General features: G+C 36.4%; 1 pseudogene; it reads left to right on the top strand.

Moving 5' to 3' along the window:
- Positions 1–316: 316 nt before the first annotated feature.
- LOC124917444 lies at positions 317–2,179 on the top strand (annotated as a pseudogene).
- Positions 2,180–16,604: the final 14,425 nt, after the last annotated feature.

The raw sequence follows: 16,604 nt of genomic DNA, 5'->3' as shown, positions 1-16,604 counted from the left end.
ATTTAATTCATTATTTGCATTTCTAATAGGATCGGTGACACCAATATAGATCAAGACACATCTCCAAACTTAGTTACGATAACGAGGAATGCAGAATGAAGAATCTTTGTGGAATAAGCCAGATCTGAAATATTTGGATTGTGAATGTGTTCCACAAAAAGAATGCTTTTAGACGAATAGATTCTCTTTTGAGAGAATAAAGATAGTTCTTCATTTCAGAAAAGAAAACTTAATTATAAAATATAGTCCTTTATCTACTAGAAATACAACAACTAAATTCTAATTTATGTAGATAAATATTGGAGCTACTTCTACAATGGTACTATGTTGCTTTTGCAGTTCATCATCTGATACCCATACTCACGCAGCTTCAAACTTGGTTGCTTCTAGTAATCTTGAGCAGACCATTCAACAAATAATTGATATGGGGGTGACAACTGGGATAAGGAAACTGTCACTCGAGCTCTTCGAGCTGCTTACAACAATCCTGAGCGAGCTGTAGATTACTTATATTCAGTATGCCCTTGAACTTGTTAATTTTAGTTTATTTTGGCATGTGAGATATTGATATATCTATTAACATTGTAGGGAATTCCAGAAACAACAGAAGTTGCAGTTCCTGTGCCTCACTTTCCTACAAGTCAGGTTACCTTGGAAGGGACTGGAATGGGCACAGTTTCTAATGCTTCTTCCATCGGAGCACCCAATTCATCTCCACTGAACTTGTTTCTGCAGGTAGCATTCTCAGTTTCTTCCTTTGTCCTCTATATTTTTTCTGTTTATTGCATGGTTAAGATGTAACAGGAAGCAGTTTCTGGAGGTGGAAATGATGAACTTGGTTCTCTTGTTTTTCTCAGAAGCAACCAACAGGTTTTGATTAATCTTCATTCATCTCATTTGGAAACTTATATTTGTCACGATTACATTGGAAAATCGTCAAAGTTAAAACTGAAAGTTGTTTTTTTCGTTTGGTATAAGATTTGTTATGCATCATGATTATTTTGGATCAGCCAAATTATAGTGGGATTTTTATTGCTTCTTTTGGTATATAAATCATTTTCTAGATCATGATCCAAATAATAGTGATTTGTTTGCCTCATTTGATATAGAGATTTTTTTCTTGCTCATGATCAAATTATATTTTAGACCATTTTGATTTTTGGATGCATAACCCAAAATAGAAATTGTACTGGTAATTGGTAGCCTTGGTCAAAGCTTGGAGTACTCAGATTGACTACTTTCAGTCATCTAATGAGACTTTAAAAACTTATAAAAATGAAAATCATTTAAGCAGGGTCCCTGCTGTGATGCTGGCACAATTTATTTTTAATGGGTTCTTTGTGAATTTGGCTTTCAGTTCCAAGCATTACGCACTATGGTTCAATCAAATCCACAAATTTTACAGGTGTATTTTTGATAATCTGTTTTGCAAAAATGCTTATTTGGATGGGTTTTTGGGTTACTAGATCATTTCTTCTTTCTGTTTGAAGCCCATGCTTCAGGAGCTTGGGAAGCAAAATCCACAACTGTTAAGGCTTATACAAGAGCATCACACAGAGTTTCTTCAACTGCTTAATGAGCCTAGTGACGTTTCTGAAGGGTTAGTATATTATGACTAACACTACAATTGAATTTGATATGTGCATTTCTTTTTGTAGCTTACTGCAAATGATCAATACGGGGAGATCTCATAGTTTTTTATGTATCCAAAGATCAGTGAACTCAAAAACTGTATGTGTTTGGATTTGGATATAAATCCGGATCCAGATGAGAAATATCCAATAATTTTTTAACTAAGATCTATTTTCAAACGATGACACCTTTTGGAGAATCCTATTTGGAATCTTTTATGGTTATTTATGTTTCTATTGCTAATGGTTACTAAATTCTCAAGGATATGTTCGACCATGCTGATCAGGAAATGCCTCATTCTATCAGTGTCACACCAGCAGAGCAGGAAGCAATTGCACGTGTATGGATAATTTATTTTCTCTTTAATCTCTTGATTCATTTTTTTCACAAATTTGTCGTGTTGTACTATTGAGGTGGTCTCCATTTGCAGCTTGAGGCAATGGGATTTGACAGAGCCGTTGTAATTGAGGCATTCCTTGCCTGTAATCGTAATGAGGAATTGGCTGTTAACTATTTGTTAGAGCAAATAGAAGACTATGAGGATTGAATGGTAAATCATTTTCCTGAATTCTCTAGTCTAACATGTTTCCTCACCAATTTTTAAATAAACTAATTAAGGTATATGCTAAAGGCAAAAATGGGCTCATTTTTTTTGACCTTATGACTGCTTGAAGTCTTGAACAACTGCTTTGTAAATATGTTGCCATATTCGAAGTAAATTGCTGCACCTATTTGTTCTATGATGGGTAAAGACAAGACATAATTTCATTGTATGACAAATCTTGAGATATTCTATATCTTAATAATTGTTTTTACAACTTTAACAATAAATGGATCAGGATTATTTGAGATATTTGAATATTTTAAAGTGATTTGCATCTAAGCATTCAAATTGTCTCACGTCTACACTTACATATCTAAACATTCAAGTTTTAGGTTTAAATTTGTTAAACTTGCATGCCATTTATTTGAAATCTAAGTTTTCAAATTATCTCAAGGTTAATAGTTTCACTTGCAGTAAATGTACAAACTAATCTTGGAAATGTTTCATGATTCTGGAACTGACCTTCATAATTCAGTCAGCTAAAACATGAATGCATCATGCATACACAACATACATTTTAAGAGAATCAGATTATAATTATTTGAATTTGGAGTTATATTTGAATTATAAATTTAAATCTTGTTTATTAAAAAATTGATTATTTAAAATGAATGATTAAATATTTATTTAATATTTGATAAAATAAATAAAATACAATAGATTTATAGAAAATCTTCACTGAGACTATTTAAAAAGAAATAGATAGATAATATGATAAAAAAAATTAAATTTAAATCATCCCCACATTTATTATATGGTAAAATTTGGAATGAAAACTTTATCAATAATAACCAAAACAACTGGTTAATTTTAATTTTGGAAGCCATTTTTTTAAATTGTCCACGGAAGTGGACAAACATCTTTTCTTGTAACTTGTGTTATTTGTAAGTTGAACACATTTTGAGCATTACTTTTTGTTAATATTTTGAATTAAAAAGTTTGATTTAAATAAACTTTTAAATTATTTAAATTTTTATATTTATAAAGATAAAAATTTACAAATTTATAAATAATTATTATAAGATTTGGAAAATAAAGTGAATTTACATTTATAAATTTTAAAAAATATATAATAATTTAGGTTATTGATTTTGTAAATATGATTAGTTTATTTATATTTTTTAAATTAATTTATACTTAATTATATATATAATAATAATATATAACTAATATTTATTCATTATTCCATTCTTTCTTTAAAGTATACACTGTTTCATGTTCACAAATAATTATTGAAGTGATAACTGAAAAATAAAATACAAAAATTATTAATATAAATAAATCATAATGGCATACAAAAATTATTAATATAAATAAATCATAATGGCATAAAGGTACGTATATGAATATTTGAGGATCCTCAAAATAGGGTATCTCAAAAATAACTCACCTAAATTAGAATTTATAAAAATAATTTTTTTCAAATAATTCTGACCATTCTACTTTTATTTTTTTTCTTTCTCTTTTCCCCTCATTTTCTCATTTCTTCTCTCTCTCTTCTCCTCTGGTCAACCATTGATTACCCTTCCCTGCTTCCCTCCACTCGCTTTCCCGGTTTCCTCCCCGAATTCCTTACTCTTGATGATCGCTAAACAACGTCGAAAGACGCTTCCCCGCGAGCTCCGACTCCAGCAGCTCGCAGGACCACGAGACCACGCATGCAACTGTAGCAGTTGATACAAAAGATGAGTTACACATGTCGGGTGGAGGACCATGGTGTCGAACAGGTCGCTTCACTAGAAGGCAAGTTTGCGTCAACATAATTTAAAACAAAGTAGTTGTAGTACTTATTCATGTATGTCATATAAGTGACCTCGATTCTAAGCAACTGTTTTATTTTTTTTACATTGTGTCGCAATGTATAACAAAACAATTGCCTAGAATTGAACCCTAGTCACTTGTATGAAAGGTAGTAATAAGTATCACTATAATACAACTACTTTGTTATAAATTGCGTGGACGCAAATTATACATTGTGTGGTCTGATAAGAAAAATTAAGAAAGTTAATTTTCAAACCGGCCACACATTACAAGTTTTGAATATTTATTCTAAATAATCAAAAATGAAGAAATTGATAGAAAAAAATTAAGTAAAGTTAATTTTTGGAACCGGCTAGAAAAACTAAACAATTGTTAACCTCTATGTGCAGGAACAGATCAAATCGTATGAACCGGTTGGGGCCTCATAAACCAGTTGCTGAAATACTTCAAAGAAACCAGTCCAAGTGATCAAGTCAAAGATCAGAGGAACCGGTTTCTACTTTCTGAAGTGACCGGCCAGCAAAGACAAAAGTTCACATACCAGCCGGATCATATTGCACAAGACACAAAACCAGAAACTTCAATCTACAAAGAGTGACGTAACATGACGAAATAGACGTGTCTCGAAGGAATAAAAGAAGATCAGATCAGATCGGAAGCATGCGAGGAAAGCAATGATGCTTTACTGATCCGATGTTGACAACCGGAGGTGCATGCCCGACACGTGTTCAAATCTGAAAACCGATTACGTCATCCTACACTCAGAGTTGTCTGCATGATTTCCAAGTGTTGAGGAAGGTGAAACGTGCAAGTAACCTCCCTGCACCGACGTGATGATGATCAACCAATCCAGAGGAGAGAGAAGAAAATGACCGTTGGATCTCATCAGCTATAAAATGAAGATGAAGCGTCCTCATTTAATGCGAATCATCAAGCAAGAAAGCTATTCAATACAAGGGAACAATAGTTACAAAATCTTAGAGAGATAAAATCCTTCGAAAGATCCAAAACCGGTGTGTCATAAACCGGAAGCTTTCTGTGTGTGTTTGCGTTGTGTTATTATATTACATCAAAGAGAGTTGGTGTAACCGGCGAGTAGCGAGTTGGGCTCGACCGACAGTGCTATTGTAACTATAAAAGTTAGTGGATATCCTTCTCATAACCTGAGAAGAAGGGGTGACGTAGGAGGGTTTGCTCCGAACATCCATAAAAATCTTGTCTCGTATCTTTTCTTTCGTTTTATTACTTACTCAATCAACCTAACCTCAAACCAAATTAACCGTACTCCGTAAACCGGTCCACCCACATTTCTAAAACCGACTCCTTCTAAACATCATCTAAGTCGCATACGTTGTTTCAAACTGAAACAGACATTTCCGCCCTTGAACCCGGTTCAAGAGTCTGTGACAGTTTGTGTAGTGCTGAGAACGGTTATAGTCTTTAACCGGACTATCACCAAAGTGTTGTGTGTGTTGTAAGCGGCCACCCTTCCAGAAACCGGAAACACCCCGGTCCTCCAAGGGTGTCCCCGATCCTAACAAGTGGTATCAGAGCGAGGTTCTTAGCACTCAAGCAACCGAAGAAGATGGGAAGCATGACCCACAGCGACAAGCCACCAATGCTAAACAACGAAGCGTTTAGCAGTTGGAAGAAACAGATGTATCTACATCTGATTACCTTAGATGATGATATGAGCTGAGTCCTGAAAGAGGGACCAATCAAGATCAACAAGGAGGCAGACCAATGGTCAAATGAAGATCGAAGACGGAGTAACCTGGACAACCATTGCATGAGGCACATCTACAAGGCAATAGATGATAACACCTTGAACAAAATATCAGACTGTGATAGTGCAAAGGAAGCCTGGGAAACGATCATTCAGATCCATGAGGGAAACGAAAAAACAAAGGAGAACAAAATCTTAGTGGCTACACAAAAATATGAAAACATCAGGATGAAACCGGGGGAAAACATGAAATAATTCAGCAACCGGTTCACCAGTGTGGTCAACGAGCTTCAAACACTCGGAAAGAAGTATGACAACCGAGAAGTAATCATCAAAGCCTTAAGACCATGGTGATGAGGGAATCAAGCACCCTCGGGCAGATGAAGTTGCATGATGTGTTCGAGGATCTAAAAGCCTACGAGTTCGAGATCAAATCTCGGATCGAAGATGAAACATCCACATCAACCGCAACCAGAGCTTTGGTTACATCGGTAGAACCGGCGGTCTAAGTATCAACCGTTCCGGCTCCAGTCAAAAGCGCTGATCAGATAACTGAATATGTGATGGCGATGCTAGCTCAAAAATTTGGGAGATTCATGAAGAAGAGCCAGCCACCATCTAACAACGATTTTAATTATAATTATGTAGACAAATCAAATAAACGATGCTATAACTGTGACGGTTTTGGACATTTCAGGTCAGAATGTAGAAAACCAAAGAGAGATGATAGAAAACCGGAAGGAAACTATCAAGGCAACCGGTACCAGGGAAACAACTACCAGGGAAATAACTACCGGAGAAATGACAACCAACGAAATGACTACCGGAGAAACGATGATTAGCATACAGACGAAGGAAAGGAGATTCAGAAAGCACTCATTGCATCTGACAGTGGAAGCGAGTGAGCGTACTCCGATAATGAAGACAGTGAAGAAAGAGTGACATGTTTCATGGCAAACGACGAAGAGGTATTTGATTTCTCTTTTGACGAGTTTACCAAGGAAGATTTGATTTCTGCACTCAACGAAATGGTTGCTGAGTTCAGAAACATATCTGCGTACATACCGACTCCGATAGAATCTAAAACCGTACAATCAAATAATGTCTCTGTTAAAACATATGAAACCGAAATGTATGAACCGGATGAACTATTCTCCGATAATGAGAAGACAGTTCAACCGGTAACTGAAACCGATGAACGGGCAATGTACGTCACGGCTGCATGGGAGAGATCACGTCAAGCCGTAAAACAAATGTGTAATTATAAAAGACATCCTAAGTGTAGGTTTGGTATCGGTTACGATTCAAATAAAAAAAACGAATCAAAACAATCTAACGGGATAAAACTCACGAAAGACAACCTTCCATTTATAAAATTTGTCAAGAGTTCAACAACCGAAAATGACTTAAAACCTGAAGAAAAACTCAAGTATGTAAGCCCCACTGAATCGGAAAACTGGTTTCATCCTAAGAGAAGGAAAGTCAACCGGAAACCAAATAAACCAAATAAAACTCGACCTCAAAGAAACTCATCACAACATAAGGCATTCTTGAGCAACAGTCAAGAAGGTAAGCCAAATATTATAAAAACAGACACCGGAAAAGTGATCAGACTTATTCAAGTCTGGATCCCAAAGGGACTAATCAACCATGGACCCAACTAAATGTGGGTACCAAAAAGGTGTAAATAATTTTCTGTTGCAGATTAGGAGGAGAAACCGGTTAAAGAATTCGAAATGGTACCTGGACAGTGGATGCTCAAGACATATGACTGGAAACGAAGAGCTGCTAACCGACATCAAGTATGAAACCAGAGCAATCATAACCTTCGGTGAGAACTCGAAAGGTAAAACCGTGGGCAAGGGTAAGATTGTTCATGGTAATCTATCCATAAGTAATGTATTACTGGTAGAAGAACTGCGGTTTAACTTGTTAAGTATAAGTCAAATGTGTGATGTGGGTTACAAAATTGAATTTCATAAAAACGCATTCTTAGTTAAGAATCAGGATAATGATATTCTTTTAACCGGTAACCAAATGGGAAATATTTACAAAGTTAATTGGAAAACTAATTTTGAAAAACCTGTGTGTATGATAGCCGGAAATGATCCAAACTGGCTTTGGCATAAACGGTTAAATCATTTGAACTTCAAAACAATTAACTTCATATGTTCCAAGGAACTAGTTCACGGTTTTCCAAATGTTAAGTTCTCAAAAGATAAAGTATGTGTTGCATGTCAAATGGGCAAACAAGTAAAGTCATCTTTCAAAAGTAAAGGAAATTATCAATCTGAACGATGCTTAGAACTTTTACATATGGATTTGTTTGGTCCGGTTAAAGTACCAGTTTAGGAGGAATGCATTATACTATGGTAGTTATCGATGATTATTCTAAATTTACTTGGGTAACTTTTCTAGCGTCTAAAAACCAAGCAACTCCAAACCTGATCAAACTGATTTTGAGAATACAAAATGAAAAATCTATTCGAGTAAACAAAATCAGAAGTGATAGAGGAACTGAGTTTATAAACAGCAATTTAACAACTTTTCTTGATGATTCCGGTATTAGACACGAGCTGTCGAGTGCCAGAACTCCTCAACAAAACGGCCTGGCTGAGAGAAGAAACCGAACTCTCAAGGAAGCCGCAAGGTCAATGATAGCTGATTCGGGTATTGCTCAAAAGTTCTGGGCTGAAGCTATCAATACCGCATGCTACACACAAAACCGATATTTAGTAACTAAACGCTTTTCTAAAACTCCTTTTAAAATTTACTATGATCAAATTCCAAGCGTACGGTATTTTCGAATTTTTTGTAGCAAATGCTTTGTTCACAATAACGGCAAGAACTACTTGACCGCTTTTGATGCTAAATCCGATGAGGGAATGATGTTGGGATATTCAGCTGTGAGTAAAGCCTACAGAATATACAATACTAGGACTTTAACAGTTGAAGAAACCGCACACGTTGTTTTCGATGAATCGGTTGAACGAAACACTGCATTACCCTTCGATCTTCACAACAAAATGGAAAATTTCAATATCTATTCTGATGATGAAGACGAAGTTCCGGTTTTTAGACGATTTGTCAAGGACCAATCGGTTGATGCTGAAATTCAGCCTGATCAAGCTGCTTTACCGCAGAAAGTTGACTCTTCAGTTTCTACTGAAGAAATCGGTCGGTCTGACTCTGTTCAACCTACCGATCAGTCTAACCTTGATCAGCCAACCAAAAGCTTGATAGACACGTCTCGGATAAACCTCAGAAGGAACAAAAATCATCCTCTTGAACTGGTAATAGGTAACATATCCTCACCCGTCCGAACTAGGCAACAGAATTTGGATCACTATGAAAACTCAGCTTTCATATCACAAATTGAGCCGAAAAAGGTGAATGAAGCATTGTCAGATCCCGATTGGATCCTAGCAATGCAAGAGGAATTAAATGAGTTTGAGAGGAATAAAGTCTGGTACCTAGTTCCTAGACCGAAAAACAAACCGGTTATAGGAACACGATGGGTATTCAGAAATAAACTCAATGAAGACGGTTTAGTTACGAGGAACAAAGCCCGGTTAGTGGCTCAAGGCTATAAACAGGAAGAAGACATTGATTTTGAAAAATCATTTGCCCCTTTAGCTAGACTTGAGGCAATTAAAATCTCTTTAGCATATGCAACTTTTAAAAATTTCAAAGTTTTTCAAATGGATGTTAAAAGTGCTTTTCTAAACGGTAAAGTAAATGAAGAGGTATATGTTAATCAACCTCCAGGTTTCAAAAATCCAGAACACGAAAATCATGTTTACCGGATGAACAAAGCCCTTTACGGTTTGAAACAAGCTCCAAGAGCTTGGTATGATACATTGACACAATTTCTATTTGGTCACAAATTCAGAATAGATTCGGTAGACAAAACACTTTTCAAATTTGAAAGAAAGGAACAAATATTACTTGTTCATATTTACGTCGATGATATTATATTCGGATCAACCGATCCAAAATTATGTGATAAGTTTTCAAAAATGATGATTGACAAATTTCAAATGAGTATGATGGGAGAATTGAGTTTCTTCCTAGGACTTCAGGTTAAGCAGATTGAGGCCGGAACCTTCATAAGCCAACCAAAGTATACTGCCGAACTGCTGAAGAAATTCGGAATGGATACATGCGCTGAAGCGGCTACGCCAATGAGTCCTTCCGTAAAACTGGACAAAGATGAGGATGGTCAAGCCGTTGACATCACAGCATATCGAGGAATGATTGGATCATTGCTATATTTAACAGCCAGCCGACCTGACATTCTGTTTGCGGTTGGGGTATGCGGAAGATTCCAAGAAAATTCAAAGCAATCACATTATACTGCGGCCAAAAGAATTCTAAAATATCTGAAGGGAACTCAAGAAGTGGGACTTTGGTATCCAAAAGACTCAAGCTTTAACCTTATAAGCTACTCAGATGCTGATTACGCAGGATGTAAGATCGATAGAAAGAGCACAAGTGGAACCTGCCAGTTCTTAGGTGACCGGTTAGTCACTTGGAGCAGCAAGAAACAAACATCTGTTGCAACATCAACCGCAGAGGCAGAGTACATAGCAGCCGAAGCTGCTGTGCACAACTTCTATAGATCCAACAACAACTAAGGGACTTCGGGATAGAAGCCAAGGAATCTCCAATTTTCTGTGACAACACCAGTGATATAGCGATTACATACAATCCGGTGTTGCACTCAAGAACAAAGCATATTGATATAAGACATCATTTCATCCGGGAGCACGTTCAGGAGAAACACATCCGGCTGGAATACGTCTCGACTGAGCAACAAGTAGCGGATATCTTCACAAAACCGCTATAGGAAGCTAAGTTTTCTCACTTTCGAAATATTTTTGGAATTACTAATGTTAATCAACTCATATCATGATTATGCATGCATACTAAGTAACAATGAGAAACCGGGATATGTGTTCAGGGAGAAGCTCTCGCTTCTCAAACCATATTCAAATAGGCCATTGATAATTCAAGAATGCTAACCGGGAGGAAGTCTCCGGTTATGTCCGATTACTTCATAACTTCAAATCACATGTATACTTACTATACGGTTGAAATAACCAGGTTGAAGTGGATATACTTAATCCAAAGATGAACAAATATTGACGTAACCTAACATTTCTTCACAATCGGAACAAAATATCCAACTAAAACCGGTCATGGAAAACCGCTTAGTACAAATGCATTCTAGTCTGATGGAATGAACTTCTTCGGTTAACTTGGGATGACTAACTGAGTTTTCATGCATATTTTGAAAAATGAAGCCTGTAATAAATGAAAACAGTCTACCACAATCGAGATGACGACATGTGTCCATCATCAAGAGAGGGAGACTCACATCTTGTCAACAGATTTTTGTCATCATGAATATCTTGGTAATAATTAGTTTTTGCCTTGGAAATAAACATTATTTACTTCAACAAGTTAAAGCCTATTAAATAACTGATGACATCATCAAGCATGCTTAAACCTACTAATCTAGCCGAACCCCTGGCTATATAAACAATCCTTAAACCTTCACAAATCTTCACAAATTACTATTCACAAAAACAGTTTTGAGCTTAAAACTCTCTCTCAAGAACATGAACTCCAACTCTCTAGCAAAGAAGATTCTATTGGCAGATTTCAACTCAATCTACAAATACGAAGACCGTGAGGTTAAAGAAATGTTCTTAGCCGTTGAAAGCAGCGGGCTAAGAGGATTCCTCGAAAACAGATTCATTCTCGACTACCTAGTAGTCGAAGAATTCTTCCAGACCGCAAAGGAAGTGCATCGAGACATAATCGTTGCACAAATTTACGGTCAGAAATTCCTATTCAGCGAGACGGATTTCGCTGAATACTGCGGTTTGCCCACTGAAGGGGTAACCGACTTAACCTACTCTCCGGTGACCATGGAAGAAATGTGTCGTCGGTTCTCCAACTCTAACATCCCGGTTAGACCCTGGGGTGCTAAAAGCCAACTCTCTCACAAGTACCAGCTTCTTTGTGAGATTCTGGGAAAGTCCATCGTGGGCAGAGAGAAAAGCTATTATTACACCCAAAGGCTTTTCGAGATGATGATTGCTGTAACGGTTGGAACGCCGGTAAATTGATCTTGGATCATCTTCAGCAACCTAAAGAAGATGCTCCTTTCAAACAAAACCGGCTACGCTCCTCAGCTGAGCGGTTTTTGTGCAAGTCTGGACATCCACTCTGGACCCTTCGTAACCCTCCATCCAAAGCATGTGCTCACTAAAGAGAGAGTGCAAGAGCTGGTCGACCGGTGGGAAGCAGTTAAGGCCAAAAGAAATCAAGCGGCCGAATCATTTAACGTTTAACTTGTCTCTCCTTTTGTCTCATTTCATTTCTTTTCCAAAACCGGTAATTTTGTTGTACTACCGGTTTAGTATCCAAATTAATGAAGATCATTTCCTTCCATTTAAATCTAAAAATCATAAATGATCAAACATTTAATGCGCTATATCAAATCAAATCAAATCACTCTTGGAAACAGAAATCATCATTTTCAAGAAGCATGCCTGATTTGATTCGACAAGACATGCCTTTATTCTCTTGAAAACTCACAAGCCATTAATGACCAGACATAAACGGTCAGATTTTTCAAATATCCTCATTAAATGCATCCAACCGTTCAAGCTATAAGAGGGGACTCAATCTTCCATCTTCAAAACACGTTTTCTTCACCCTTCTCTCTAAAGCTTGAAAGATCAGAAAATCCCTTCAACCCTTCTCACTTTTCCTCACAATGTCTGCTGAACTTAGGAACACTCTCATCGTCGACTTCGAAGACGTAAAAGATAGTAGATATCATGAATGCATCTTCCAATCGATCATAGAATCGGGCTTCAGGGATTCCTCAAAGGCTCAGACACTATCCTCGTAGAGGAGGTGTGCGAGTTTTTCAATAATGGCCACATTCTAGACGATGGTAGCATTCGCACCATCATCGACGGTCAATTTCTTCGGATTACCGAAGATCAATTTGCAAACTTCTTTCACCTTCCAACCGAAGGATTTTATGACTTCCCAACGCCATTCCTATCGGTTAAGGAAGACTTCTTCCAGATCTTCTCTTCTTCCATCGTACCGATCAAGGACTTTGGGAAGAAAGAGAAACTTGTTCCTCACTACCAAGTCTTGCACGATTTGGTTCAAAGGTCTATCATGGGCCGAATGCCAAACCAGAACTACAACCGGGAGGCTTTCGACATCATGATAGCCATCATTCGCAACTCGTCAATCAACTAGGCAACCTACCTTTTCAACAACCTGAAGCTGCTCATAACCGCTTCAAGGGGAAGGATAAGTTTCGCCCCTCAAATCACCCGGTTTCTGATGGCTCAGCGCCGCTACCTTGAACCCTGTGTTCCGGTTGGACCGTCCAACACCATCACCATATCCATGCTGGACAGATGGATATCGAGGATTGAAGAACGGACACCCGACAACACCGTGAACAAGTGGTTCGACAGAATGGTGGAAGGGGATTGGTTTAAAGAAAACTAAGTTATTTGTCCTTCTTTCCGGTTTTTGGTCATTTTGTTGTACGACCAAAACCACTTGATGTTAACTATTTTATCATTTATAAAATTTTGTATTTTAAAGTTTGCGGTTTTTCTTCCATATCTGTCTTTCCGGCTTTTAAAATCTAATAAACACAATACCTCATGGTAAAAGAAACTTCCGGTTAACAACACTTCAAGTAAAATCGGAATCTCAAGCAAAACGAAAAGTTTGAAAAACTTACCGCCCACGGTTTTACCTCCCAAAATTTACCGCCCATTGGTTTTCCGCATTTACCGCCTAAAGTTACTGCAGTAACTTTTGGAGGGAAAATTGGCGCCCAAAACACTATCAAGTGACGGTTCGTCTTCCAACCGTTCAGAGCCGTCTTCTATATAAGTTCAAATCAGCCCATTCGTCACATACGCTTTCTCTCTCTAAAATCTCCAGATCTTCAAAGGCATTCTAACTTCCGATCATCATCGTTCTTCATCTCTTCTTCTCAAATCTATCATGGCTCTAGGCAAAGCACCCTTCCAATGGATGTTGCAGGTCGATTTCGCAGACATTGATGAACACGCTGAAGATAAAAAAATAAAGTTGTTCTTCAATCTCTAAGAGATTCGGGGTTGGAGGAGTTCTTATCTGGTCCATTCATCGTATATCCGACGGCAGTAATGGAGTTTCTGGCGACGGCGACGCTAACGAAGAGGAAGGTCTCCTCCACCGTCAACGACAAGGAAATTCTGATCACCGAGGAGCTATTTTCTGAAGCCCTCGGTTTTTCCAACACCGGTTTGGATCTCAAAACCGACCTAACCGATGCAGAGTCCAACGCTGTCCTGTTGGTGATATCGGCTAAAGATCAGGAACTGGTGATTCACTCAAGCCGGAAGAACAAGTTGAAACCGGAGTTCAGGTGGCTGCTGAACATCATCGCTCGATCTATTCAGGGAAGATGAGGTAACTTCGATAACCTGACGAAACTTAAGCTCAAAATGATGATGGCCATTGTCCGCGGTGACAAGGTTGATTTGATGTTGAGAAGAGTTTGAAAGAATTATATGTTTAAAAATAATTTAATTATTAATGAAATAATATTATATTTTATCTATTTATGATGCATAAATAATGAAATTTATGAATGAAGAAGAGTGAAAGTGAAAATATGGTTATGAATTATGATGTGAAGATGAAGAATGTATATGGTTCTAGGTTATAGATTCATTTAATTCTATTATTAAGAAGATAAGTATGATTAGAAGATAATTCGTAAATTTAATTCTTTCTTTAAACGTTCTAAATTGGGATACGAGTCATATTTTATAATAAAATGACATTTAAACTAATAGTTTAAAAAACTCAACAAAAACTAGAATAAGAAAAAAGTGAAAAATCTTAAAGATAATTATAGAGTACATCCAAATTAAAAGGAAACAAAGACATTTTACACTATAAAGTTATACCAATTATTTTACAAATATTCATTTTATATTAATGTCATTAAAACATCTATACAAAACAAAAGAAAAACACCAGAATGCAAAGGAGAACATCAAGAAGGAATACAACAAGATAAATTCAAGAGTTATGTGGCTCTAAGAATTTGTTTGATGTTGGTTATTTTGGGGGAGTTTATTGGATACTTTTAATTGTTTATAAAAAATAGGTTACTATAAACAACCGAATTTAATTAATGCAGGACATAAGGTAAAGATTAGCTAATCAACCTTGATGACTTTGGGAGAATACTACTCTTAAATTGTGGTTGTTTTAAAATTTTCACTAACAAAATAATCTATAAAAAAAAATCAGGATTAAATAAATAAATTATGTAAGAATACAAAAAGAAGGCGTCTTCATAAGGGACTAATTAAATCAATAATCCAAATATTTGATGCCATATTTTTTCTATAATAAAAAAATATTATTGAAATTAACACTTTTTAACTCTAACCAACATAATGTCTGCCTTACAAATAAATAAAATTTATATTAACAAAGTTGAAACAGACAATACTTATATCTTTGTCGTCGCCATCATCATTATCGTTTTCATCGTCTTTATCATCTTTTTCGTCGACAATATTTAGGGTCTGAACATGAGGGACTTCAATGGTTAGGACAATCTAGTGGTCGTCTTACTACTCTCATTCAACGTTGTTTTGTTATCCATCCAAAAAGAGAAACATGATAACAGATTTGATAATGAGACATTCATTTAACTTTTTTCTCATTAATTCACTGATTTTACCCTCATTTCTCGGTCAACCAAAAGTATCATTTCTTACATAATAGACATCTCATATTACTAATTTTGTAACCTCGTTTTTTCACCCAACTATCCTAACAGTACCAATATCTTTTAATTTCACTTCAGACAAACCAACAATCTCATCACATCATTAACCTCTTTACCTTAACTTCTTCGGTAGACCAACAATCTCATTCATATATTTAGTCACCAATATTTGTAGTTTTCCAATTAGTCTCTCATATTATTAATCTCTCATCTTATCCCTGGGCAAATCAACAACAAATCTCTTATCATTGACAAACCAATGTTACTGACTTCTTATCCCTCAGTAAACCAACCACCAAACTCAATCAGACTTTCACACGCCTTTTATCCCTCAATAAACAATTTCACAAGTCTCTTATTTTTGGCAAACCAATGTTATTGGCCTCTTATCCCTCTTAGCAAACCAATCACAAAATCACAATCGACCTCTTATTCATGAGCAATCCAACCACCAATCTCAATCGACCTCACGATCCTTTGTTACCGACCTCTTATCCCTCGGCAAACCAACCACAAATCTCAATCACACTTTCACATGTCTCTTATCATTAGAAAACAAATATTATATGCCTCTTATCCCTCTTCAATCAACCATCACCTCATGATCATTTATTACCAGTCTATTATCCCTCGGCAAACCAACTGTCAATCTTAATCGACATCACAATCCAATGTCATCAGACTCGTATCCTGCGTCCAATCAACTACCTCTCATTTATTACCGATCTCTTATCCACACATACAATTTACTTAAATTTGCATTTTCAAATATTTGAACTCTTATCTAGAGTGTGGCCGGGCCTCTTATCCACAAATATAATTTACTTAAATTTGCATTTGCAAGGATTTAAATTACGATGTTCAACAGGTCGGTTAACCGGTTAAATAGTTCCGGTTAAGTTCGGTTTTACCTTTTATTTTACAAATCGGTTAACCGGTCAATATTGGTATTAGTTTTACTAGTTTCAGTTTTACTTGTTCCGGTCAGTTAACCAGTTTAACCGTTAACTGATAATTCAATTTTTTAAATT

This window comes from Impatiens glandulifera, unplaced genomic scaffold, assembly GCF_907164915.1.
Source record: "Impatiens glandulifera unplaced genomic scaffold, dImpGla2.1, whole genome shotgun sequence".
Lineage (NCBI taxonomy): Eukaryota > Viridiplantae > Streptophyta > Magnoliopsida > Ericales > Balsaminaceae > Impatiens > Impatiens glandulifera.
Note: the sequence above shows the minus strand (reverse complement) of the source record. Positions and strands in the feature narration are given on the sequence as shown.